The sequence below is a fragment of the Macrotis lagotis genome, chromosome 7 (assembly GCF_037893015.1).
Source record: "Macrotis lagotis isolate mMagLag1 chromosome 7, bilby.v1.9.chrom.fasta, whole genome shotgun sequence".
NCBI classification, from domain to species: domain Eukaryota; kingdom Metazoa; phylum Chordata; class Mammalia; order Peramelemorphia; family Peramelidae; genus Macrotis; species Macrotis lagotis.
This window is the reverse complement of record NC_133664.1, coordinates 74174105-74201732: the sequence shown is the minus strand read 5'-3', so window position 1 is coordinate 74201732 and position 27628 is coordinate 74174105. Positions and strand designations below refer to the sequence as shown.

General features: G+C 35.6%; 1 protein-coding gene across 8 annotated transcripts in view; it reads right to left on the bottom strand.

Annotated features, from left to right (window-relative positions):
• CCNY (cyclin Y) overlaps positions 1–27628 on the bottom strand; it is a 319673-nt gene that overhangs the window by 91004 nt on the left and 201041 nt on the right. For 5 of the 8 annotated variants that reach the window (XM_074193202.1, XM_074193198.1, XM_074193199.1 and 2 more), the window contains exon 2: positions 18075–18391. The exons of the other annotated variants lie outside the window; for them this stretch is intronic. The gene's annotated coding sequence lies outside the window, so the exon portion shown is untranslated. The remainder of the gene's footprint in view (positions 1–18074; positions 18392–27628) is intronic. 8 annotated transcript variants of the gene reach the window in all.

Genomic DNA, 27628 nt, shown 5'->3' with positions numbered 1-27628 from the left:
GAACTAAAGGAAGCTGGTGACTTTACAAGAAATCAGGAAGAAATAAAACTCTGCCAAAAAAGCCAAAAATTAGAAGAAAATGTGAAATATCTCATTGGAAAAACAACCGACCTTGAAAACAGATCCAGAAGAAATAATTTTAAAATTATTGGACTATATGAAAGCTATAACCAGGAAAAGAGCCTAGACTTCATTTTTCAAGAAATAAAACAGCAAAATTGCCCTGAGATCCTAGAAGCTGAAGGTAAAATAGAAATCAAGAGAATTCATCAGTCACCCCTTGAAAGGGATCCCAAAAGAAAAACCTCCAGGAATATTATAGCCAAATTCCAAAACTCCCAAATCAAAGAGAAAATTCTAAAAGCTGCCAGAAATAGACAATTCAAACTATTGAGGCTCCATAGACAACCAGAGCTGAACAGAAAGTTTGATCTCCAAGTACAGAACTCTGGTGAACCATAGAGGGAGTGGAAGAGAGGGACTACTTATGAGGAACTTGATGATGTTGAACTGTTTGTATTCCTACACAGAAAGAAGATATTGATAACTCATATGAACTTCTCATTTATAAGAGCTGTTAGAAGGAGCATATATAGACAGGACATAGGAAGGAGCGGAATATAATGGTGTGATGTGGTAAAAGAGTGGAGTCAATGGGCAAGTACTGGGGGGAAGGAAAAGGAGAAGAAAAAGTTGAGAAATTTCACATAAGAGTCAAAAAAAAAGCTTTTTTCAATGGAGGGGAGGAGGGAAGGCAAGTGGGAATGAATCAGCCTTCATTCTCATCAGAAATGGCTCAGGGAAGAAATGACATACTTAATAGGGTGAAGAAATCTGTTTTGCCTTGGAGAAGGATGGGAGGAAAGGGATGGGAGGAGGGAGAATGGGGGGGGGGGAATAGGTGATAGAAGAGAGGGAAGATCTAGAGAGAGGGTACTCAGATGCAACACGCTTTTGGACAGAGCCAGGATGAAAGGAGAGAGAGAGAATAGAATAAATGAAAGTGGGGAGAAATAAAGTAGAAGTACAGCTAGTAATAGCAACTGAGAGAAAAATATTGAAGCAACTTCTCTGGTGGACTTATGATAAAGAAATCAACTCACCCCAGAGACAGAGCCACGGAAATCTGAACACAGACTGAAGTACATTTTTTTTCTCTCTATTCTTGAGGTTTCCCATCTTCTGGGGGTGGGGGGCAAGGGGTTTATGTTTATTCTTATGTTTACTCTTATATCATTCAATTTACATCAATGTATGGCATGGAAACCATGTAGAGACTGTCAGACAGTCTTGGGGGGTGGGGTTGTAGAATTCAGAGCCTTGCAAAAAATGATGGGTACATATTACTATTGTATATAATTGGAAAACAAATAAAATGTTAAAAAAAAAAAAAAGACCAGATAACAGTGGACCCTGGGTGTCACACCAATGAGGTGAAGGTTTCTGGTTAAAGGTAGGACATAATTAAACACTGTTGACAAGAATAGGAGCTAGCAGGCTATTCGAATAACAAGTGATGGGGGAATGATGGCCTCATTTGTAATGGCAGGGAAAACTGAAAGGAAGGTTTCAGAGACAGGAGACAAGGAGAAAAATAATCAGTAAGACTTGATCACTAAGGAGGCAAGATTAGAAAGACAAACTAGTAAAAGTAGAAGGGAGGAGGGAGAATAACTAAAACTGTGGGAAGGAGAAAAAAAAGTCGCATAATATGTCAAAAAAAGAATAAGGGGCAGCTAGGTGGCGCAGTGGATAAAGCACCGGGCCTGGAGTCAGGAGGACCTGGGTTCAAATCCAGTCTCAGACACGACACTTAATAATTACCTAGTTGTGTGGCCTTGGGCAAGCCACTTAACCCCATTTGCCTTGCAAAAACCTAAAAAAAAAAAAAAAAAAAAAAGAATAGCATAACAAGTCAAATGCTCTTGAGAAATCAAAGAATCTGCATGCAGTCTGAGGACAAAATGAAGTAATAAGAGTCATTGATGACCTTAGAGCATGTTTTCAGTAAAGGTAAAAGAAGAACTGCAAGGTCCTAAGAACTGAGTAGGGTTGAAGGAAGGATATAAAGGCAAGTATAAATTACTCTTTCAAGAAATTTGGCAATAAAAGAAAAAGACGAGAAGATCATTTAAGGGAAGAACAGCATAGAAAGAGGGTGGTGATTTTCTTAAGATGGGAAGAAATGAAGCATGTGAGGCTGATAAAAAGGGAAGATTGAATATACAAGAGTAAGGTCAAAATTTGTGAAACACGGTCCTGGCTATATTTCCAATACATCCACAAAATCTACACAAAGTCAAACATTGTTAATTTCAATCAGTTGAGTTAAGAAAAAGAAAATGCTTATTCCTGAAGGTCAAAATTTGTGAAACATGGTCCTGGCTATATTTCCAATACATCCACAAAATCTACACAAAGTCAAACATTGTTAATTTCAATCAGTTGAGTTAAGAAAAAGAAAATGCCTATTCCTGATTTTCACTAATATGAAATTCATTATTTCAAGTTCCTCACTCCCCCCAAAAAAGCTATTTTTCTAATATAAAACTTTATTCACTTAAACTCATATGAAATTGACAGATGGTTTCAGATTTCAAAGTTCATAATTATTTTCTTTCGATGCTTTATTGTTTAGCAAATGGTTAAAAGTATAACAAACTTTTTTCATTTAAAAATTATTGAAATCTCCTCCAAATAGGTACAAAACTCCAGCAGAAAACAAGATGATACTTTCTCTTTTTAACATGTAAGTATTACAAATTATTATTTGTCAGCTGAAATAAATTTTTAAAAAACACAGAAAGGGGAGCAGCTAGGCAGCGCAGTATATAGAACACTGGCCCTGGAGTCAGGAGTACCTGAGTTCAAATCTGACCTCAGACACTTAATAATTGCCTAGCTGTGTGACCTTGGGCAAGTTACTTAACCCCATTGACTTAAATTTTTTTTAAAAAAAACATAGAAAGGGTTTGGTCCACACCTGTGTTATCACTGACATGTCTCAGGAAGAAATTCTTTCTACCAAAGGAGATTGGTACCAATTCTACAATTGCAAAATTTGGAGTATCATGAGGCATTGCACCATGACATGTGAATGAAATAAGATTGTGTCAAAAACACATTTTGAGCTGATAACCAACTTTTTGTATGAAATATTTCTGAAGTAGATATATAAAATATCTTAAGTATAATAGCAAAAGAGGAAAGAACATGTGTAAAATATGCATTAAGCAGTTCATGAATCAGAAAATTTTAAAGATTAAAATCAGTAATAAAAATTATGCTAGAGGAGAGAAGAAATAAACTCTTGATTATTGAGATCAAGCCATGCATTTTCCAGGATCTTGAGTTCTAACTGTGGCTCTCATCATTTGGTCATTTCAGTGCTCATTGACACCTCCACTAGAGGTCAGACAAGGCAAGGAAAAGGTGGTCCAACTCCATTTAGACAAATGGTCCACAAATCCTTTAAAAAGGTATTCAAATTGGAAAGGGCCTTAGAAATCATCCAAGACAAACTTTTAGGGATGGCTAGGTAGTATAGTAGATGGAGTGCTGAGCCTGGAATCAGGAGGGCCTGAGTTCAATTTCAACCTCTAACACTGATTAACTATGTGACCCCAGGCAAGTCACTTAATTCTCTTTGTTTCAGCTTCTTCATCTGCAAAATGATTTGGCAAACCACTCAATGTCTTTGCCAAGAAAAATCTCAAAGTGGGTCACAAAAGAATCAGAAACAACTGAACAAAGTTCAAATTTTCATTTTTTTCTTCAATAACTCAAATGTCTATAACTGTCATTGTGGATGCCTTCTCAACTGGTACAGATTACAATCACTCTGTGATGTAAGAAATTTTTTTCCCCAAGAATTATTGTAGCCAAAAAAATGCCTGAAACCAATCTAGTAGTGAAACCAAAATAGATCTTTGGATAACACAGATCCCATTATAAGGCCTGTATTTTGAAGCCTTTTTCAGTTTTCTCTGCCATAGTTTTTTTTAAATTTCAGAAATTGAGTCCTAGAAAAGTTAAATGATATTAGCGGCAAATGTAAGCACAGCTCCAAATTAATAATAATAAAATTGTGGCTCTATTTGTGGCTATTGCTTCATATTCCTATAATTATCATTTGGAAGAGAAATTGGAAATCAGCTCTTAAGTTATACAAGAAATTCCTCTATGGTGTCCATGATAATCATCTAGCTGTTACTTATTAGTTTCCAGGAATGGGGGAATCACTCTGGCAAAAAGTAACAATTATTCCACATATGAACTGCATTAATTATTAGAAATGTCTTTATATTAAACCAAAAGCCTTTTCATGGACATTTCTATCTATTATTTTTGTCCTAGTTTGGATTTCTGGGACAAAATAACATAAGCCCAAGTGATCTTCCTTATAATAATTCTTCTTACTTGAAAACATTATGTGACTTCAGACAGTAGTCAGTCAATAAGCCCACTAAGTGCTAGGAATTAAAAAGAAAAAAAATCAGATATCTTATTGTCTGATCTTGCTATCTTTTAGATTTTTTGTCTCTTCCTTAAGGATATGATTTCTCTCTCATCGCACTCAATTTGGATCAATGTACAACATGGAAACAAAGTAAAGACTGACAGACTGCTTTCTGTGGGGGGGGGAGTAAGATTGGAAGAAAATGGTAAAACTCAAATAATATCTTTAATAAAAATAAATTTAAAGAATGAAAAACATTATAATTATAGTAATACAATTGTTACCTTTTTCAGCATAAAATGAATAAACTGAGTTTCAACTAAAAAAAAGCAAAGTCCCTACCCTCAAGGAGCTCACAAACTAATGAACAAAACAAATAAGTCAGCAAATAGATGCAGTATACAAGGTGTATGTGTGTGGAAAGAAAGAAAGAAAGAAAGAAAGAAAGAAAGAAAGAAAGAAAGAAAGAGAGAGAGAGAGAGAGAGAGAGAAAGAAAGGAAGGAAGGAAGAGAAAGAAAGGTATGTATACATATATGATAGATACACACACACACATAGATAGATATAGGATAAAAAGGAAAAATACAGGGAAGGCACTAGAATTTAAGAGGATTGGGAAAGGCTTCCTACAGAAGACAGGATTTAAAAGAAAGTACTCTATATGTCCTAAGACCTCTCCCCTCTAATTGGCTAGTTCCCCAAATTTTCATCCTAAGAAGGATGCCCAGGTTAACCAGTCTTCATCCTTCTTTTCACTGATGCTTCAGACTCACGTTTTTCCTAAAATGGCTCCGGGACTGTTATCTTTTCTCTCTTCCCCTCCTGTTTTAGTTTCCTTTAATATGCTATCTTCTCCTATTAGAATGTAATCAGAATGTAATCTTCTTTGAGGGTAAAGGCCAGCTGTCTTTCTCTTTGTACATATATCCTAGTTCTTGAACACAGTGCCTGGCCCATAGTACAACCTTGATAAATGCTAGTTGATCTGACACCCTTATCAGATGACCTGAGTCTTCTCTAAATTAATAAAATGGTCCTCATAAAACATAAGTTTCCAGATCTTGACCATTTGGGGTGCTCTAATTTGTCTCTATCATTCTTAAGAGCATGTACTCAAGGGGCGGCTAGGTGGCGCAGTGGATAGAGCATGGGCCCTGGAGTCAGGAGTACCCGAGTTCAAATCTGACCTCAGACACTTAATAATTACCTACCTGTGTGGCCTTGGGCAAGCCACTGAACCCTATCTGCCTTGCAAAAAACAAAAAAAGAGCATGTATTCACAAACTGAGCTAATAATGCAAATGATGTCTGAACACCACTGGGAACAGTGGAACAATGGATCACTTTTTCCTTCTGAATACTTATTAACAAACATGTCCTGAAATTGTATCAATTATCTTAGCAACAATATTACCCTATTGGTTCACTAAATATCAGACTTTTTCATATGAATCACTACTTAGCTACATTTCTATATTTATGTAGTTTTTTGAATGACCCTATGGGAAGAACTTCATCCAGAATAAATTTCATTTTTATTTCAATTTAATTTAATATTAAATTTCAATGTAATAATGATGATAATCATGATGATGATGATGATGAGTAGCTAAATTTTATATAGTTCATACTATATGCCAGACTTTACAAATATTATCTCATTTAATCCTCATAACCACCCTGGGAAGTAGGTACTATTATTATTTCTACTTTATGGGGGGGGGGGGGGCACAAAGAGGTATGACTTGCTCAGGATCAAATGGCTTAGTAAGTATCCAAGGCTGGATTTGAACTCAGGTTTTCTGATTCTAGGCCCATGTTCTATGCAATCAATCACCTAGTTTCCCCTTCAATGAAGCTCACTAATTTGTCTTTCTAGATCTTTTTGGACTCCAAAACTGCCATTTACTGTTATTAACTATCCTTTGCTGCTTCTGGTAAACATGGTCTCACTGAAAAGTCCAATCAAAATATTATCAATGTGTCAGAACAAGAGGCAGCCAAGCACACTCCTTGTGGTATGTACTCATACCACTAAGAACCTCCTCTTTAGTTTAGTTTGATTCTGTTTCATTAATCAACAGGTATGAGGTGATGCCAGGACTAGGAAGTAAAGGGCTTCAATTAATGAAAAATCTTCAACAAATGGAGTCTAGGTGAAGGAACTTCCATTTCAGACTTTGGAAAGGAAAAGGAAAAGGAAAAGTGCAGATGGAGGAACTAGTTAAAAAAAATGAGACTAAGGAACAGATAATGGTTGAATTGTCTGTAACACAAAGAATGTGCAAGGAAGTAGTCTATGAAAAGGCTGCAAAAACCAGAGACATCAGACCACAGCACCTTGAATGGCAGAAATTATGAGTTAGCCAGTAGAGTAATTGGAGACTAAAGAAGTGACATAGTCCACACAGTGCAAGGAAAAGACTTCAGGAGTGTTGAAAAGGAAAGAGTAGAGAGTTTGGAAGTTAGAATTAGGAAGACCAGTAAGGAAATTATTACAATAGTCTGAGAGAAAAGAGATGTGTTCCTAAACTCCCAAGAGTGGCAACTGAAATTTTTAAGAAGAAATAGATATTAGAAATATTACAGAGGATTTGGCAACAGATTGGATGTGTGGATAAAGAAGGGTGGGGGAAAGTATCAAAGATGATTCCATAAGTCTGGGGGAATGGAAGAAGGATGATGTCATTAACAGAAATAGAGAAGTTTGAATTTGAGAGCAGGTTTGGGGATTAAGAAAATGAAGCTCCTTTTAAGACACTGAGTTCAGGGTACTGATAAAACAACCAAATGGATTATTGAACTAGTGGGAAGCAATAAAGGACTGAAATTCTGAGCAAAGAATAGGGGGATGGGGCTAATAACTTGGGATCAAGAGTGGTGACTGAAGCCACTTGTTTTAAATATTTAATGCAAAAAGGGGGGGTGCAGCTAGGTGGACAGTGGATAGCACACTGGCCCTGGAGTCAGGAGAACCTAAGTTCAAATTGGGCCTCTGACACTTAATAATTAACCTAGTTATGTGAGTTTGGACAAATCACTTAACCCCATTGCCTTGACCCCCCCCCAAAAAAACCCATTTAAAATTCAGAAATATATTTCCCCCATCGCACACCATTCCCCCCTAAAAGGCAAAGTGGAGGGGTAAAGGAAAAGTTAGGTTTGGGGTTTTTTTAAACCACACCAGCTAAAATTATTCATTCAACAATACCTGATTTGCCCTGGGGTTAAAACTGTATCAGAATAGTCAGTAAATTTTCATTATAGTTACTGTATTGACAGTACTCTCTCTTCCCAAATGAGACCTTTATCTCCTTAAGATAAAAATGACATTTGCTGTCTGATGGGTACAGGGCTAAGCCAAACATAATAATAAATCAATAAGCAAGCCCAGTTAATGACAATAATGAAGAATCTGAAGTAACTAAATAGATCAAATAAAGTTGATCAGCAATTTAAGAAATGAAAAAGGAGTAAGGCTCATCCTTTAACTCAATGTGTAAAAAAAAAAGATTAACATTAAGAGATAAAGGAGAATTTCCTAGCAACCAACATCTTCTGAGATGCATGAATCAGAGCTTTCCTTGTCCTAGAAAAAGGAAAAACACCACTCTGATGGCTGGTTTTAAAAATATCAAGTAAATTAATGGCTCCCCATGAATAGGATCATGTGGGATTAAATTTACTGTTATATACTATTTTAAAAGAAATGTACTCCTAACTCCTTGAAAGTAAATATGAGACACTTGAGCTCTTCTTCCTGCACCAGTAAAGCAAATTGGTGAACTGACCTGAATTAAGCATGATCTTTTATACTGGTGTGAAAAGGCTTATCAAATTGCTTACCCTTTGGGGGGGGGGGGGTTGCAAGGCAATGGGGTTAAGTGACTTGCCCAAGGTCACACAGCGAGGTAATTATTAAATGTCTGCAGCTGGATTTGAACTTAAGTCCTCCTGACTCCAAGGCTGGTGCTCTATCCACTGTATCACCTAGCTGCTCCCACTGTGCCACTTAGCTGTCCCCTTTCCCTTCTTTCTTGATAACATGACTTCCAACTCCTACTGTAAAAACACATCACTGTAACTGAAACCTGAAACGCACCAAAAATGAAAGTTTCCTTCAAGTTTATAGCCTCACCAACTCTACCAATAACATTGCTCATATGGGGGAAGCAGAACAGATCAGACTAGATAGGGTTAGTCCTTTTACCCCAAATCTAGTTGCTACCCTTTTCTCCAATCTCCCAAAAGACAAAGAAGACACTACCCACAAAAAAAATTTTTTAAGGTAACTTAAAGGACTTCAAAAAGTTCTGTGACACTTAGATGTAAGAGAAGAGCAACCCAGTGCAGATGGTGTCCTTGGCAAGCCAGTCAGAAGCACTTACCACAGCTACAGATCATAACCAAAGCCCCTCAATTCAGGCTCAACAGGTTAGTGGCACAGAAGACCAGTCTCCAACCCCAGTGCAGAAGGCAAACTGTCAGTCCCAGACACCAGGCACAACAGACAAGACTAGGACAGGTTACCCCAATGCAATGGGTAAGCCACCAGTACCTGAATGCAAGAAGCTTGGGACTGTCTCCTGTGCCCCAGCATTAGAGCTCAACTTTAAAAAGCATGAGATATGGGAGAGACAGGTAGCCCAATGGTTAAAGCACTGACCCTGGAGTCAGAAGGACTGAGTTCAAATTTGGCCTCAGACACTTAGCTGTGTGACCTTGGGCAAGTTACTTAAACCCATTTGCCTTACCAAAAAAAAAAAAAAAAAAAAGTCATGAGACAAGCTAAAATATGAACAACAAGAAAAAAGTCAGAAAAGAGACCTGACCACAGAAAGCTTACTAAGCCAATAGGGAAGATCAAAACACAAACCCAGAAAAAGACAATAACAAAATGCCCACATGCAAAGCCTCAAAGGGAAATATGAACTGATCTCAATCCCAAAAAGTCTTTTTGGAAGAGCTCAGTTTTTAAAAATCAAACTTGAGAAGTAAGGAAAAATTAGGAAAAGAAATGAAATTTCACAGAGTCAAAATCTTGGAAAATGAAGGACAAAAAAATGAATGAAGAAAACAATTCCTTAAAAAATACAATTGCCCAAACAGAGAAAAAAATTCATTAAAAATGGATAAATCGGGGTGGCTAGGTGGCATAGTGGATAAAGCACCAGCCCTGGAGTCAGGAGTACCTGGGTTCAAATCTGATCTCAGACACTTAATAATTACCTAGCCGTGTGGCCTTGGGCAAGCCACTTAACCCCATTTGCCTTGCAAAAAAAAAAAAACTCTTAAAAAAATAACTAAAAAATAAAAATGATAAACCTTTGATCAATTTGATTAAAAAAAGAAAGAAATCAAATTACCATATCAAGAATTTAAATGGTAAACTCACCAACAATGAAAAGGAAATTAAAACAATAATTCATATCTATTTTTCCCAATTATATGTCAATAAAACTCATAGTCTAATTGAAATGGATGAACAGCCATAAAAATATAAATTGCTCTGATTATTAGAAAAGGAAATAGAATGCTTAAATAAACACAATGAGTAAGCCATCAATGAATTTGTTAAGGAAAAAAACAATCTCCAGGACCAGATGTATTTACAAGTGAATTCTACTAAATATTTAAAGAACAATTCATTCCAGTACTATATAAACTATTGGGAAAAATAGGAAAAGGAATCCTACTCAAATATGATGCTGATACTTAGGAAGAACCAAATCACAGAAAGAAAAAACTATAAACCAATTTCCCTAATAAATATTGATATAATATATTCAAACAAAATGTGAGCAAAGAAATTACAGCAATTTATCTATCATGAGGATAATACACTATGACAAGGTTGGATTTATACTAAGAATGAAAGACTGGTTCAATATTAGGAAAACTATCAGCATAACTACCATATCAAAAACAAAACTAATAGAAATCAGATGTATCAATAGATGTAAATTTTTTTGACAAAATAAGAGTACCCATTCCTATTTAAAAAATTAGAGAACATAAGAATGAGTGGAGTTTTCCTTTAAAAGATAAGTAGTATGTATCTAAAATCATCAGCAAACATTGTCTGTGGGGATATGCTAGAAACTTTACCAGTAAGATCAAGGTGAAACAAGAATGCCCATTATCACCATTACTCTTCGGTATTATACTAGAAATATTATAGTTAGCAACAAGAGAAAAAGAAATTGAGGGAATTACAAAAGACAATAAGGAAATGAAACTCCCACTCTTTGCAGATGAAATGATAATACACTTAGAGAATCCTAAAGAATCAACTAAAAAACTACTTGAAACAATTGTCAACTTTAGCAAAGTAGCAGAATATAAAAAACCCCACAAAATAATCAGCATTTCTTTATATTATCAATCAATACAGCACAACAGCAAGCAATGGAAAGGAAAATTCCATTTAAAGAAACTGTAGACAACATAATATACTTGCAAGTCTACTTCCCAAGACAAACCCAGAAACAATATGAGAAAAATTATAAAATACTTTTGACATAAATAAAGTCAGATCTAAATAATTTGAAAAACAGCAATTCCTTATGAGTTCATATATTTAAAATGTCAGTTCAATCTAAATTAATCTATTTATTTGGTGCCATGCCAATAAGACTACAAAAAAATTATTTTATAGACTAGAAAAAATAATAACAAAATTCATCTGGAAGAACAAAAGGTCAAAAATAAAAGGGAATTAAGAAAAAAATGTAAAGAAAGGTAGCCTAGCAATAACTAAAACTACAGAAAGCAGCAATCATCAAAATTACTGGCTAAGAAATAGAGTGATAGATTAGTGAAATAATGGGATTAGGTACACAAGACAGAGTTGTAAATGATAATAACAATCTACTGTTTGATAAATCCAAAGACTCTAGATTCTGGGATAATAATTTACTATTTGACAAAACCTACTGGGAAAACTGGAAAATAGTGAGGGAGAAATTAGGCACAGACCAACATCTCATACTTTATACCAAAGATAAGGTCAAAACAGGTAGATGATGTAGACATAAAGGGTAATACCATAAGCAAATTGGGAGAGCAAGGAATACTTTGCCTGTTGGATCTATGGAGTAGAGAAGAATTTATGACCAAAGAAGAGATTATGAAATGTAAAATGGACAATTTGACTACAATAAATTAAGATGGTTCTGAACAAATAAAGTCAATGCAATCAAAATTAGAAAGCTGGCAAACAATTTTTACAGCCTCATGTACATAGTGAACTGAGGCAAAATTAATAAGAATACAATTCTCCAATCAACAAATGATCAAAGGATAAGAACAGGCAGTTTTCAGATGAAATTATTAAATAAAAAATATCTTTAATCCTATGAAAAAATACTCAAATACTACTGATCAGAGAAATGCAAATTAAAACAACTCTGAGGTATCACTCCCATCCTCTCAGGTTGGCTAATATGACAGAAAAGGAAAATGATAAATATTGAAGAAGTGGAAAATTGAAACATTATATTGGTGGAGTTGTGAACTCATCCAACCATTCTGAAAAGCAATTTAGAACTATGCCCAAAGGGCTATAAAATTGTCCATATCCTTTGATTCAGCAATACCATTACTATATCGGTATCCCGAGGAGATCACAAAAAAGAGGAAAGTAGCTTTTTATGGTGGCAAAAAATTGGAAATTGAGAGAATTCTCATCAATTGGGGAATGACTGTACAAGTTGTGGTATATGAATACAATGAAATACTATTTTGGTTTAAGAAATGATGATAGGCAGATTTCAGAAAAACCTTTAAAGACTTATATGAACTGATGCTGAGTGAATTGGGCAGAAAAATCAAGTGAATATTATTCACCATAATAGCAAAATTGTACAATGATGAATTATGAAAGCCTTAGTTCTTCTCATACAGTGATTCAATTCCAAGACTCATGATTTAAAATGCTATTCACATCCAGAGAAAAAAATTATGAACTATAAATACAAATTAAAGTATTAACTTTTTTGTTTTTGTTTTTTCTTTCTCTTGGTTTTTCCTTTTTATTCTGATCTTCCTTTCAAAAGATAACTAATATAGAAATGTGTTTAACATGTTGTACATGTATAACCTATATGAGATTGCTTGATGCTTTGTGGGTGGGGGGAAGGGAAGGGAGGGGAGAAAATTCCAGAACTCAAAATTTAATAGAAATAAATGTTCAAAACTACCTTTAGATGTAGGGGGAAAGTATTTCATCATTTACATATGTTTATAAATTAAGCAATTTTAATTGACCAGAAATTTTATTTATTATTTTATTTCTCCAAGACTAGGATTTGCTCCAAACTTAATACTTGCAATAACTCTAATAAATCTTTTTTAATGTTCTAGTTGACACATATGCTTTCCAAAATTTTGGTGCATAATGTCATTATAAAATTTTAATCTTGTAGATTCATGATTCTCTTTTCTTTCTGGACCGACAATCTCAAGGCCTTAAAAATGTTACACCCTGATCCTTAGGTGCTTTTCCTTCCACTAACTTATTCTTCTTGCAATAACCTAACACCAGAAAATCCATAGATTTCATTTATGGTGTTCTCACATCAGAGATTGCTTTTTAGAAGAGCCATTATTTTAAGATAATTCTTTTACATTTTGCCTTTCCAGTCCATATTTAATAGTTTAAATCTTTTTTTAAAAAGTATAAATGTTATTATTTTATTTAAGATTCAGCTTCTTAAATTCAACAAGTACATATTTGTTAAGCACCTACAATGTGTAGGGTTAAAAAGACAACAATCAAAACAGTCCCCATTTAAAGAGCTTACATTATGGAAAGTGGTCAAGAATCCACTCTCAAATCTCTCAATAAATTTATATTTATTAAATTGTTTACTAAGTGCCAGGTCCCTGGGAAACAAAGATACAGAAAAAACAATCCCCTCCAATTCTGCTTCTCTCTCTCTTTCTCTCTCTCTCTCTCTCTCTCTCTCTCTCTCTCTCTCTCTCCCCTCCCCCACCATGTCTTGGTTTATATACATTTATATACATTTACACACACACACATATACATATATATATATATATATATATATATATATATATATATATATATATATATATATATGCAGCTAAAGGGCTCAATGAATAGATGAATAGAGCACTATTGGACAAATCACTTAACCCCTGTTTACTTTCATCCACTGGAGAAGGAAATGGCAAACCACTCCAACATCTTTACCAAAAATCTCTACATTGAGTATAGGCATGCTGAAATCTCAGAGTCACAAAGAGTCAGAACAAGACTGAATGTATCTATGTGTGGTAGCTATTCATGTGTGTGTGTGTGTGTGTGTGTATGTGTGTGTGTGCGTATGTGTGTATCATACACACATATCTACCACACACATATATGTCTTTATATGTGCAATAAGCAATATGTGTATATAACAATAATTCCTCAAGAAGGAAGGGACACAGGGAAAGGCTTCTTCTATGGAAGATGATATGGATCATAAATCTTAAAGAATTGCCTGAGGCTCAGACTGCTTGAATGATTTGCCCAGGGTCACAGCACTCTCCCATTATTTCCCACAGAAACAAAGTTACAAATGGCGGTTTGGTTTCTAAAATAACCCACAAAAGCCTGTGAAATCCATAAGTGGTTGAAAGGCAATACAATCTCAAACATGGGGAACACATCGATCCTCCAGGATATCTTTAACCAACTAGTAATCTAACAATCAAAAAGCATCTACTAATTATCTACTAACATACCAGGTCCTAGCCTAAGGAAGAACTGCTTCTGTTTTATCAGGACGACTAGTTGCCATCCACAGGGAGGGATGGGACATTTTAAGACCATATCCTAACCCTGAAAACTTCCCCAAAGGGGAACGTTTGTCTTGAGTCACTTTCCCACTGACTTTTCATGGTTCTAAGTCAGGGGTAGGGAACTTTTTTCTGCCAAAAATCATTTGGTTATTTATAACATCATTTGAGAGACATACAAAAATTACCTTGCTATATTTGGTCAAATAGTTAATTCATTCACCCCTAAAGAACTCCTAGATTTATTGAATTTATTGAGTCTCCCTGCTATGTGCCTTGACAGTACTAGGTCAAATGATTTTGCTACTTTCCCAACCCTTGCTTTCAGTCTATCTGCTCTCAGCACTGGACACCCCTGACACAGTCCTTCTTAAGAAGACCCTAGGGTGGCTGAATCCTCTACATTGGTTATAGTTACATAAATTACTGAATCATCTGTACTGTGGAAGGGCAGGGAGGACTGGAGCTCATCAGGATTAAAAGGGGAAAAGTCAGGAAAAAAAGTAGTAACCCATCACTGATGTTCTAAAATTAATGCCTTATTTTCTTCTGTGGCTAGGAAACTGACTGTGAAGAAAATTCCAAAAGAAAAGTAAAATATGTGAACAAGATGACTCTTGATGAATTAGAGGCATGAGTTGCTATATGTTGGGGGGGGGTCTCCTTAGTAGGAAGGGAAAAGAGTTTCATTGCTCTATACTCGAATTTCCTATTCAATTCTCTAAAATGAATAATAAAAATAAATCTTAATGCTTTGCTAACAACTACAAACTGACTGTTATAAAGCAACACACAGAATTTGTGGCAGAAATGGAAAAACTTTAGTCTTTAGATTTAGGATTAAGTTTAACCACCTTCTTCAAGCCAAAGCTTTAGGGGTTTTAGAAACCATGAAACAACACAGGGAGAAAAGCAAAGGGTGGAAAACAGCATACATGTTCATGAACTGTAAAGATATGTATGCCTTCTTTAACAGTGGAACATGAGGTGACAATGCTTACGTTGATCAAGCAGAAAGATAGAAAGATTATTGGCTTTTTTTTTTAGGTTTTTGCAAGGCAAATGGGGTTAAGTGGCTTGCCCAAGGCCACACAGCTAGGTAATTATTAAGTGTCTGAGACCGGATTTGAACCTAGGTACTCCTGACTCCAGGGCCGGTGCTTTATCCACCTAGCCACCCCAGATTCTTGGCTTTTCAACAGAAAGTAACAACTCAAAACACCCCATCCCACCCACACATACATGTTGTTTGGTGTGGGGAAATTAATAATTTAAAAGAATAAAGCAGGGAATAAATTAAAAATTAATAAAAATTTAAAATTGAGCAGCTCTATAAACTCTCCAAAGTATTTTCAAAGATGTCTATCAAAATCTATCCAAAGAAACCCTTCTAATATCTATATGATCTAAAGAACCCCATGCCCACAGAAGTCATTTCTTATATAAGGAGACAATTAGGTAAATGTGAATTCTCAAGGATCATGCCAGCGGACCACAGGTTCTGTCAAGTTTTACCACTTGGGAAAGGTTTTTGAGTTCAATCTCATAGACACATGGCCTTTACAAGTCAAGTCAGAGAACCAGACTAGCTAAGTACAGAAATACTTGTCACTAGAAATAACCACTAGAAATTCTTTAACTATGACCACCTAACCTGTGAAATCAAGAAAAATGCAAAAGGCCCTTTATTCTGGGTATCCTTCAGAAGACACACCTGTTTGCAAACTGCACTTCTGGAAGGAGAATTTAAATTGGAAGAAGCACAAAATCTCAGAGTTAGAAGAGATCAGAGAGACCAAATTACACCAGATAACAATTTGAATCAATTCAATAAAAATATTTTTCAAAATATAAAATTAATCCATTTAGGTCATTGCATTATGTCCCTTTGTTTAACTGATTTATATACAAATTAGAAAAGGGTTTCTGCTTTGCTTTTTTTTTTTACTTAAAAATACAATGTTTATAATTTACTAAGGAGACCTCAACCATGTAACATGTTCATTCCTACTATCAAGTCATTGGCAACATCTCTTTCCAATCCAAATTCTATCTTTTAAGCCTCAAGCCTTACATGTTCAAATGTTAAAGAAGGCATACATATCCTTAAACTTCATGGACATGTATGCTAAGTTTTCCATCCTTTGCTTTTTTTCCCCATGTTGTTGTTTCATGGTTTCTTAAAACCTCAAAACTTTGGCTTTGAGAAGGAGGTTAAACTCAAAGGCATATGGGGCCAATTTTAATCCTAAAAAATAAAGTTTTTCCATTTCTCCTAAACTGTGGATACTCACACTGATTCATTTCATTCCATACACTCAAATTCTAAGCCTCAATTATCAGAATAGGCTGTGAATTACTCCTCCTTGAGTAGTGATCCTATTTTATGCTTCTTTTGTATCCCCCACAGTTCCTTACCTAGGATTGAGCATACAGTATGTATAGTCAAAAGTATTGATTACATGCCTACTATGTACCAAATACTGTTGGGAATTGGGGATTTTCAAAGGGAAAGAACAAAATTAATCCCTATTGACAAAGAAGCCTACTTCTAATAAGGAAATAAGAAGAACGTGTCTAAATCTATAGAATAAATACAAAACAGTTAAGTAGAGGGAGAACACTAACACTTATGTAAAACTAGGAATTTAATTAATGTTTCACTGATTGATGTCTGTTATTTAAACCGGATTTGAGACCGGATTTGAACCCAGGTACTCCTGACTCCAGGGCCGGTGCTTTATCCAACAAAAGTGTCTGTAATAGCAGAAAAAAATCTGTCCAATCAAAGTTTTCTTATTCATAACATTACAACAAATCCAGAAGCAATCTCCTGCCATTGTACCTATAAGTACCCAGATCATGTCACATAATGAGTTGTACAAGGTGAACATTTGCCTGGGCTATTCTTCAATTTCCAGGCAAGACTCCTTTCACACTATTAGGCAAGGGACACAATTATTTTTCTTGGTCCTTTAAATCTCCAGAGAAAACTCTTCAAGTCCCTTAGTAATAATGTATTTTGGTGCCTCAGGATTCTTACTGAAAAGAAATCCTTCCAAATTTGGTATTTTAAGTTGCAACAATAAAGAATAAAATGCTTCATGGAAATAAAAGATTCAGAAAACTCAAACTTGGAGGTTGTTTCAGTAGCACAGAGGTAGTAAAACCAAAGCTCACTCTTTGGGGGCTCCAAGTTTCCTTATTTTAAACTTTTAAAAAATCTTTCTAAAGTATATAACATTTCTCTTCTTAAAGTACAATATAAGAAAGAAGCAAACAATTTAACTTTTCCTTATTTAATAAGTCACCATTTTTTTTTAGTTTTTTTTTTTGAAAGGCAAATGGGGTTAAGTGGCTTGCCCAAGGCCACACTGCTAGGTACTTATTAAGTGTTTGAGACCGGATTTGAACCCAGGTACTCCTGACTCCAGGGCTAGTGCTTTATCCACTGTGCCACCCAGCCACCCCAATAAGTCACCATTACTAAAAATAATTGAACTAAATTATAGAAAAGATGTAGTCCCTAGCCTATGTGAAGATCTAGGTAAGATCCCCCGCATCTTTGTAAATGGCCTCAAGCATATGTTGAATTCCAGAACCCTTGTATTTGATTTTTCTAACAGTAGTAGTTTTTTATTTTCCTGCTGTCACTGACTCTGTCATCTGATAGTAGGGATCCTTTCATTCTTTATATATGTATCACCAGCACCAAGTACAATATATGGCACTCAGCAAGCAATTAATAAATAATCATTGATTTTTTTTAACCTTTGATTGAACTATGACTGATTTTAATACACCTACCTTAAGCAAAGCTTCCCTGTTCCAGTTTGGAAAAATAACTGCCTTCTTTGTTTAGATGTCACCCAAAGAAAATGGAAATGGGTTCTGAGTAAGGGCTTGAATACCAGCTAGGAGTCCAGGGCTAGAGTTAGAACACATGGGTTTTTCATCTATCTTGACTTCATGGAGATTTGTTTTCCCGCTTACTTGTTGGTTTTTTAGCTATAATCTGGATAGCTGAGTTTGATGGATGACTACTGGAGAAGCGAAGTAGTACTGAATGCTGATTAATGATCAGTAGAGTCCTTGAGCCAAAACACGAATTTTTCTTTCCATCCCTGAAAAGGGAAGGAAAAGTTGTCATTTCCTCAGGATAATTGGCTAAGGCTACATGACCATGGGAACCATATTCCACTGACATGCTGCTATCCATTAAAAAAACTACTCTTTTTGAACAAGCAGATTCAAGTAAATAGAAATTGTCCTACTGAGAAAATATTAAACATTTTTATTTGCCTTAAGATGTTGCCTTCTAGAGATTAAAAAAAAGCAAAAACAAAAAGCAAATGATCATCTTATCTCCTAATATATCTTCAAAAAGTAGCTCTAGAGGAAAGTAAAACATGTCAAAATGAATGATATTTTATTTTGAAAACTTAGTACCTCACCCTTACTTCATGAAAATCCTGATAGGATTGTTGATCTCAGGTTTTTGTATTTGCTCTTCTAAGATTTGAGATATTTTTGTTTTTGCAAGTCAATGGGTGAGTGACTTGCCCAAGGTCATACAGCTAGATAATTTTTAAGTGTCTGAGATCCAATTTGAACTCAGGTCCTCTTGACTCCAGGGTTAGTGCTCTATCCACTGCGCCATCTAGCTGCCCATTAGACTGTAGATTTTAAAAATAAAATAACGATTTTTATTTTCAATTAAAATGATTATAAGGTGTAATGGGGACTTGTCTAGGAGAGAAGACTACATTTCCCATGGGCCTCAGTGGGGAACCTGCTTGAGTTCCTGTGAATTTAGGTGCTTTGGGTTCTATAGCCTAACAGTTGCCTAGAACAACCAAGGAGGTGTATAGGCATGAAAGATAAACCTCAGGGGATTCCAAATTGTGTAGATGACCAGAAATATAGCTAAGGATGAACCAGATGAGCAAGCTTGCTAGCTAAGATAACAAGGGAATGTAGACAGCAGAGCTTCTGATAAGCTGATCCTCAAGACTTTGACTTGTTTTTCCCAGTTAACAAATAGGGATGTGAAAAAAAGATTCATCCCAAAAGCAGTCTGTCCTTAGGGAAAAGGGCAAGTGGGAGGATGCTCATTTGCTAGTGGATGCTGAAAATGTTTCCATTTTTTTAAAAAGTTTCCAGTTTATAAAGAAATGTTTTTAATGATTTTATATTCTTCTTTTCCTGAGTTTCTACTAGAACTGTAGCAAACCAGATTATCTAGACCAGAATTAGACTTTGGAATCATAGTTTCTTTTGAGGATGGGGGTTTCAAGCCAAGTGGGAGCCATTTACCTACTCTCACTATATGAAGCCAGTTCTTTGAGGGGCTTGTACTAGTTCATCCAGAGTCAATGATACAATCTTCTATAGTATGGCAGAAACTAGGATTAGATCATTTTTACACCCTACAACAAGATAAGATCAAAATGGGTACAAGATTTAGACATAAAAGAAGATATTATAAGCAAATTAGGAGAACACAGAATAGTTTACCTGTCACATCTATGTAAAGGGAAGCATTTTATAACCAAGGAAGAGATAGAGAACATAATAAAAAGCAAACTGGATAATTTTGATTACATTAAATTAAAAAGTTTTTCCACAAACAAAACCACTCTAACAAAATCAAAAGAAATGTAGCAAATTGGGAAACAATTTTTACAATTATCATTTCTGACAAAGGACTCAATTCTAAAATATATAGAGAACCGAGTCACATTTATAAAAAATTATTAGCCATTTCCCAATTGACAAATGGTCAAAGGATATGCAAAGTCAATTTTCAGACAAGGAAATCAAAGCTATATATAATCATATGAAAAAATTGCTAGAAATCATTACTGATTAGAGAAATGCAAATTAAAGCATCTCTGAGGTACCCACCTCTCAGATTGGTCATTATAACCAGAAAGGATAATGAACAATGTTGGAAGGGATGTGGGAAATCTGGGTCACTAAGGTATTGCTGGTGGAGCTGGGAACTGAAAGTGCAGCAATTTGGAATTTTACCCAAAGGGCAATAAAAATGTGCATTCTTTTTGATCCAGCAATACCAATACTGGGTCTATATCTTGAAGAGATCATGAAAAAGGGTAAAAACATCACTTGCAGGGCAGCTAGGTGGTGCAGTGGATAAAGCACTGGCCCTGGAGTCAGGAGTACCTGGGTTCAAATCCGGTGTCAGACACTTAATAATTACCTAGCTGTGTGGCCTTGGGCAAGCCACTTAAGCCCATTTGCCTTGCAAAAAAAAAAAAAAAAAAAACATCACTTGCTCAAAAATATTCATAGCAGCTCTGTTTGTAGTGGCAAAGAGTTGGAAATTGAGGGGATGTCCATCAATTGGGGAATGGCTAAACAAACTGTGATACATGTATGTAATGGAACCCTATTGCTCTATTAGAAACCAGGAGGGATGGGATTTTCACAAAAGACTTAGAAAGACTTTCATGAATTGATGCTGAGTGAGGTGAGCAGAACCAGAAAAACATTGCACACCTAAACAACATGGGGTAATGATCAACCTTCATAGACTTGCTCACTCCATCAATCAGGGACAATTGGAAGAGTGGGGGAAATCTGTGATGGAGAATACCATCAGTATCCAGAGAAAGAACTGTGGAATTTGAATGAAAACCAAAGATTATTATCTTCAATTTTTAAAAACTTATCTTGTGTATTACATAATTTTGCTATCTCTAATATTTTCTTCCTTAAGGATATATTTTTTCTTTCAACACACTCCAAAATGATTTATGTATGTTATGGAAACAATGTAAAGACTATCAGATTACTTTCTGTTGGGGGAGGGGGAGGGAAAGGAGGAAGGGGGGAAAATGCAAAATTCAAAACTGCAAGATGAAACTACTATTGTATATAATTGGGAAAAATTGATTTAAAAATATAATCTTTTAACTACTGTTTTCTACTCTATTCCTGAATTCTAGCAAGATATGAAAAGATGTTATACATGGCCAATATTAACAGAGCACATCATGTGATTCTTGAAAATAACTGTAAAATTGGGGATCTCCACTTGATAAATAAGGAAACTGAAGTTCTCAGGGGTTATAAGATGACATAGATGTTAAAAATCTATTGAATGTCTTTTTCTCTAGCTCCAGCAAGTGGGGGGTGGTTTACTTTGATGAGATCTTTGCTCCAAGATGGGAAGTTTGTACCAGGAAAAATAAGTGTTAAAGCTGGGCTCTAGACCCAGGTCTCCTGAGTCCAAAATGTTTCCTCTATTACAGTGTTATCAGATAGTTCTCAAACCCCAAAACTCTAAAAAAACCTTTTCAGACTGAGCTAGAAAAAGTCAAGAACTTCTCTGAGCCCCACCATTTGTCACTCTCCAGCAATGCCATCTTACCTACAGTTTTTAAAATGCTTTTGTTTACACTATTTTCTCCTGCATTCCTACCACAATAATGTAATCAATTTTGATCATTAAATCTAATGAAAGGCCCTAATATAAGCACTTTTATATTCATTCAGCACAGCATTGGTTTAATTTTTCTCTTCTGTTGTCTATATTTCCTATTTGTGATTATTTGCATGTGCCATTGAGCATAAGCCCAGATGAGTTCATTCATTCATTCAAAAGTGCTTCTTTGAACAAGGCCCTACATCAAGGCACTATATGGAATAAAAGGAAGACAGAATAATACATAGCTGCTACTTGTCATGGATCTCAAGCCTAGTCCAAGTGGAGAAAAGATATTATGAAAAGAAAATAAAAGAAGCAGAGGACACTAAAAATTATTCTCTATAAGTTCAACTTTACCAGGAAACAATGGTTTTTAAATTGAGTGTTTTAAGTAAAAATCCATCTTTTCTTTTCTCCTTCCTACTTTTGTTGTTATTGAGACAAGATTGACTCTTCATGACCCATGTGGGGTTTTCTTGACAAAGATACTAGAGCAGTATGTCATTTCCTTTTCCAGTTCACTTTCTACAGATGAGGAAATTGAGGCAAAGTGATTTGTCTAGGATCATATAGCTATTGTGTCTGATGTCACATCTGACCCTAGATCTTCCTAAGCCTACATAAAGCAAAAAAGTTTTACAGAGTTGGGTCCTCCTTCGCCAGTCCTAAGTGGGACAAAATTCATTACAGGGCACTCTCAGTCTGTGCAATCAAGTTCCCTCATCTGAGAATTCCCTCACACCATCTGCAAAGACCACTCCCCACTCCAAACCTGTCAATGACCTTTCTCACTTGGAGAAATATAAATATTCTCAAATTTCCTGCCCTGGTACAAACTTCTATCTTGGGGCAAAGATCTCACTAATCAAAGTCTACCTCCAATACCACCACCAGTTCTGGAAGAGAAAAAGACACTCAAAAGATTTTTAACATCAAATGTCATTCAGAAAACATTTGGAACAACTTAAGCTCTATAACTAAAGTGACATGTTAGTGAAAAAATAAATCTTATTTGCAGTATCAGTCCCAGGCAAATGCCATTTCAAATAAACATTTTTAATTAAAAGTAGAGTTGTAAAATAAATGCAATGCACAATGCTGCTGATAATGACTCAGACAACTATCTTATGCCAGTTGAATTCATCATTAAAAAAAACTTTATGCTATTAAACTATTTCCCTACAACATGTTTCAGATCAGTTTTAGACTATATATATACAATTGGTAATGACTTTCTCTTCTGCTACTAATTTATACACCAGAAGAAAAAAAATTTAATGGGAAATAAAAAATTTAAAGTCATTCTAGAACTTTCTTTTTCCACCTCATTTTGAACTTGTACTGCCTCTTGAATAAACCTGACTTCTGAAGGTTCAGTGATTCTAAGGTTAGGCAGACTGAAAGAGAATACCTCAGCTTCCCTGGGTCACAAAGATACAAAGAAATCTGAAGCCCAACTAATGCTAAAACTTGAGATGCTGCCACCAAGGGAGAGTTATTTAGAATTTAATCAAGTCTACTGAACTGGGGAAGGATAGATAATAGGCAGCCGGATGGACAAGATTTGCATTCAGAAAAGCAACTGAGTAAAAACCAAATAAACGATGCTTCAGAACACTGCCATCAGAGAACGGTTGCATCAGAGAATGGCTTCAGTTTAATAAAACTTGAATTAAGCCAATCACAGAAACAAAGAATATTTAAACAGTCCATTTCATTTCAAAATTCAAGTCAATAATAAGGCAATTAATCTAGCAGGAGGGATTCCTCCTACTGAACATTCTTATCTTATATGAAAATAGAAGGGTCATCATGGATGGAAGGAAGAAGACTACATTCAGGGCAGTGTGTAAGTACTGAGAATGCAAATGCATCCAGAAAAATTCCCTGAAACTTGTAGTTACTGATGAATGGAGTTGGAGTTCTCCATACTAATGATAATGATGATAATCATAATCTTAAGGTTTATAGTTTTACATTTTTTTATCTCATTCAAACTTCTCACAATCCTTTGAGGTTAGATGCCCTCCTATTTTATAGATGAGAATTAAATAGTGAATCTTCTAAGGCGAGATTTGAACCCAAATCTTTCAGACTCCAAGGCCAGGGCTCTCTCTCTCTCTCTGCTACTTCATGTTGAAATCGGAAGTCTAGATCCTCCATCTTTCAGCCCTCTATATCATCCCCTGCTCCCAGCAAAGTGCTAGAATATTTAACATAGGGCAATCAAATCTGAGTTGGGTCACCCTATATATTCTGAAGGATTTTTTTTCCCTAATGAAGAATGACATCCTCTTCATAGGGCTGTCTCATTGTCTGTACTTATATCCCTGGCTCAAGGCTAGAGCAGATACTAACATATGCTTATTGATTGAGTCATGCTCCCATTTTCTCAGATGCCATCAAGGATTAGCAATTTATACTCTTCTCCAAACTATAATATGAAAGAAAACAATCATCAATAAACGGACGTTTATGAAGGGTGGTCTCTGGTACATATTCCCCAGATTACGCACTAGGGATACAAGAGGAGGAGAAAGGTAATTCACTAAAAACCAATGACTAGGTTATAAATTGCCATTACCAATTACAAACTACCATTGACAACCAGGGATCAGTTTTGCCTCAAAATAACAAGATGTCTACATTTTTTATTCCAGAATTGACATAATTCCCTCTTTACCCCAACAAAAAGAAATCGACCTATTTTGCTGGCTATTGAGCAAATTTAGAACCTGAAAACTTCAGAGGAAATCTTAATGTTTTCAGGTGTGCTAACCAAGAAGAATAACTAGTGTCCAACAAAAGGGCAGGGTGTGAATAGCAAGTCAAGTGGCATATTGCCCAAAGACAGAGGATGATAGAAGATCCATAAGCTTGAGTACCTCAGAAAGTATTCAAGGCTGGGATTGTCCTCAGAAGACTCCACAGCTTCAAATACCATTTTTGTGAGATTTCCCTCACAGAACCTAGTACTTTATAGTTTTCCTTCATGGGTGATTTCAGACACAAATAACTCCTTTTTTTTCTTTTTTTGGTTGATATGCCTGTGCCCAGGGTAAGCTTTCTTCCCTACTGGGTTGGAGGGGTAGCTTGCTTTGGAAGGTATATTCTGCTGTTCATTTATTCATTTGTTTTCTTAATTGTATCCTTTTACTAACCTGAAAAAATTAAGTTACTTTTGGGAAATACTGCATCTTATGACAGAATTTTTCTCTTAGTATTCAAAGAAATCTAAGATCAGCAATATGGTCCCTTCTATTTTGTAAATCAGGCCACCCAATGTGTGACTATCATAAAAATAGGAAACAGTACTTACTGTCTGGCATAAGGACACAGACAGAGAAGTTCCCAGCCTTCACAATGATGCAGGTCACAGATTGATGAAGGGGGGAGGGGGAAGAGTGGAAAACAGTGTTTTATTCCATAATTATAAATAGCCAGGAAACATTTAATTAAAAAGCATGAAAATCCAATAGGGTTATTACAGTTAGTGGGTGAGTGCCACTTGGAAGTTTTCAGTGTCAAAGTAGAAAAGGAGGCCCACAGAAAATTCTCTGGAGGGAAAAAAAAATGTATTTTAAACATGTCATTCAAAAACCTTTATCTTTACTGTCCTCTTGGCAGATTAGAACAACCTAAAATAAAGCCTACTTTCCCACCACCTCCCAGATAGGCAATATCTCTTTCTTACTGGTTGGAATCCTCTTGAAAAACCTTAAAGATAAAGACTATAGGAAGAAAACTACAACAAAGATTGTTGATATACAGAGTCCAGGCCTGGGTGAATAACAGTACTTCATAAATATCTTTCATTGATAAGGTCTAAGTCCCTTTTAGTTTCTATCTTCCATCATAAGAAAAATGTCAGCTTAAATTAGTGTCTTGGGGCCAGTTGGGATCCATCTCATTCATTAGCTATTCAATAGCTATTTCTGTAACAAATTACCTCCTCATCCATTAATTCAACAAATGCATTTTGAAATGCACTTATTGTCTGACCAGAGGAAGAAAAGATCAACAATAGTAAATAGACTGATCTTAAAAAGGTTCATCTGTAATTTGAAAGAAGCCATGTATCTACATTTCCTGATCAGAATAGCTTTAAAATAAAGGGTCAGGAAGGGAAAAAAAGTGAGAAGATACACTATCCCTCCGAATTTCAAAGAGATGGGGAATTATGGCTATAGAACATGTATACAAAGTCAAACCACACTGGTATGTGGATCAGTTTGGGTGAACTGCCCCTCCCCGACACACACACACACACACACACACACACACACACACACCACTTTGGGGTTTTTATTTGTTGTTACAAAAGATAACAAGAGGAAAAGTTAAAGGTATGGATATATGATACAAAAACAACAACAACAAAAAATAACAAACTAAAATAAGGAGACAATCAACATTATACTAACAATTAGGTTAAACAGTGGATAGAGTACCAGTAGAAAGCCAGGAAGTCTTGCATCAGATGCATACTAGCTTCCTGATCTAAACAATCTCTCTCTCAGATTCCTCATCTGTGAAATGGGGATGGTAAAATCAACTACCTTATTGTGAGGTTCAAATGAGTTAACAGTTGAAAAGTGCAATAAAAACCCTAAAACCCCCATATCAGTGCTAGTTGCTTCTGCTGTTGCTACTGCTGCTACTGCTACCATCATCTTGAGATTTATCCTCACCGGTTAAATACCCAAGGAGAGCCTCGTTACAGCAAGTTCTAACCCATGCTCAGCCGTAGTGAAATATAGTAGGCTATATACTACAATCCAGACATTTTTCCCCATCAGGAAAAAAGTGTTAGAGACAGCAGGGAGTTGAATACCTGTTACATAAAAAGCTTCACAATTTATACAATTTATTAGATCTTTTTCAGGCTCTTAAATGATTCAGCACTCTATTTCTGTGCTAAAGAAAACTTGTTAGGTAAAAAGAATATCTAGACCTGATTTTCTTCCCTCTGTTGAACCACATCTATTCAATGAATTTTACAGTCCATTAAAGGTAATCAGCATGCCACTAAAGCTACAATTAACCCACTTGGGCAGGCAACGCCTGCTGGTCTCCCATTTATTTTCTCCTGCCTATTTTTGTACCTCTTGTTCTATGATATTCTAGCCTCCTACATTTGGAAGATCATGTAAATTCTGCAACAAAGGATAATAATACTCATAAAATTCCTACTCTTTGTCACATGCAACCTCTTATAAACAAAATAATAGTAGAAGACAAGAGAATTTTTGAAGCAGATGAATCAGGGACCAAAAAAAATCCAATGGGCTATAATAATGAGCCAAATTTCATGAGTCAAAATGCAGATTTAAAAAATATAACAGCAATACACTAATATAAAAAAGCAGCATGGGATCAGAGGATAAAAAGTTGGTCTAAAAGCCAGGTAAATCTAGTCTAAACCTTGTCTCTGCAACCTAAGAGACAGGGGCAAGTGGCTTCATGTCCCAGAACGCCAAGAACTATATAAGATTATCAAGTGCAGAGAGGATCCTGACCTATTGCTACAAACAGTTTCATCACTGAAGAGGACTTCTCTAAACCACTGAAATCACATATTAACTCCCTATCCCTAAATAAAATTAAAATGCTACATTTGGATTGAAAAACGTCTATTCCACACATACAGGAAAGAGGAGTGCCTATGAAAAAGAAGATTTGGAGGTGTTGCTGTTCTTACTGGATCACTAATTCAATAGAGTGATAATGATGTTTGTCCATTTTTGAAGAAGACCATTACATCAGAGAGGGGATGCCATGACATACAAGTGAACTGGATTTGAGTGAGGGGGCGCTATGCTAAGTCACCAGTCACACTTTATCCTCCGGAGCCATCTGGGTCAAGTGGTCAGATATGAATCAGGATGACTGGAGATAGCTCTGGATG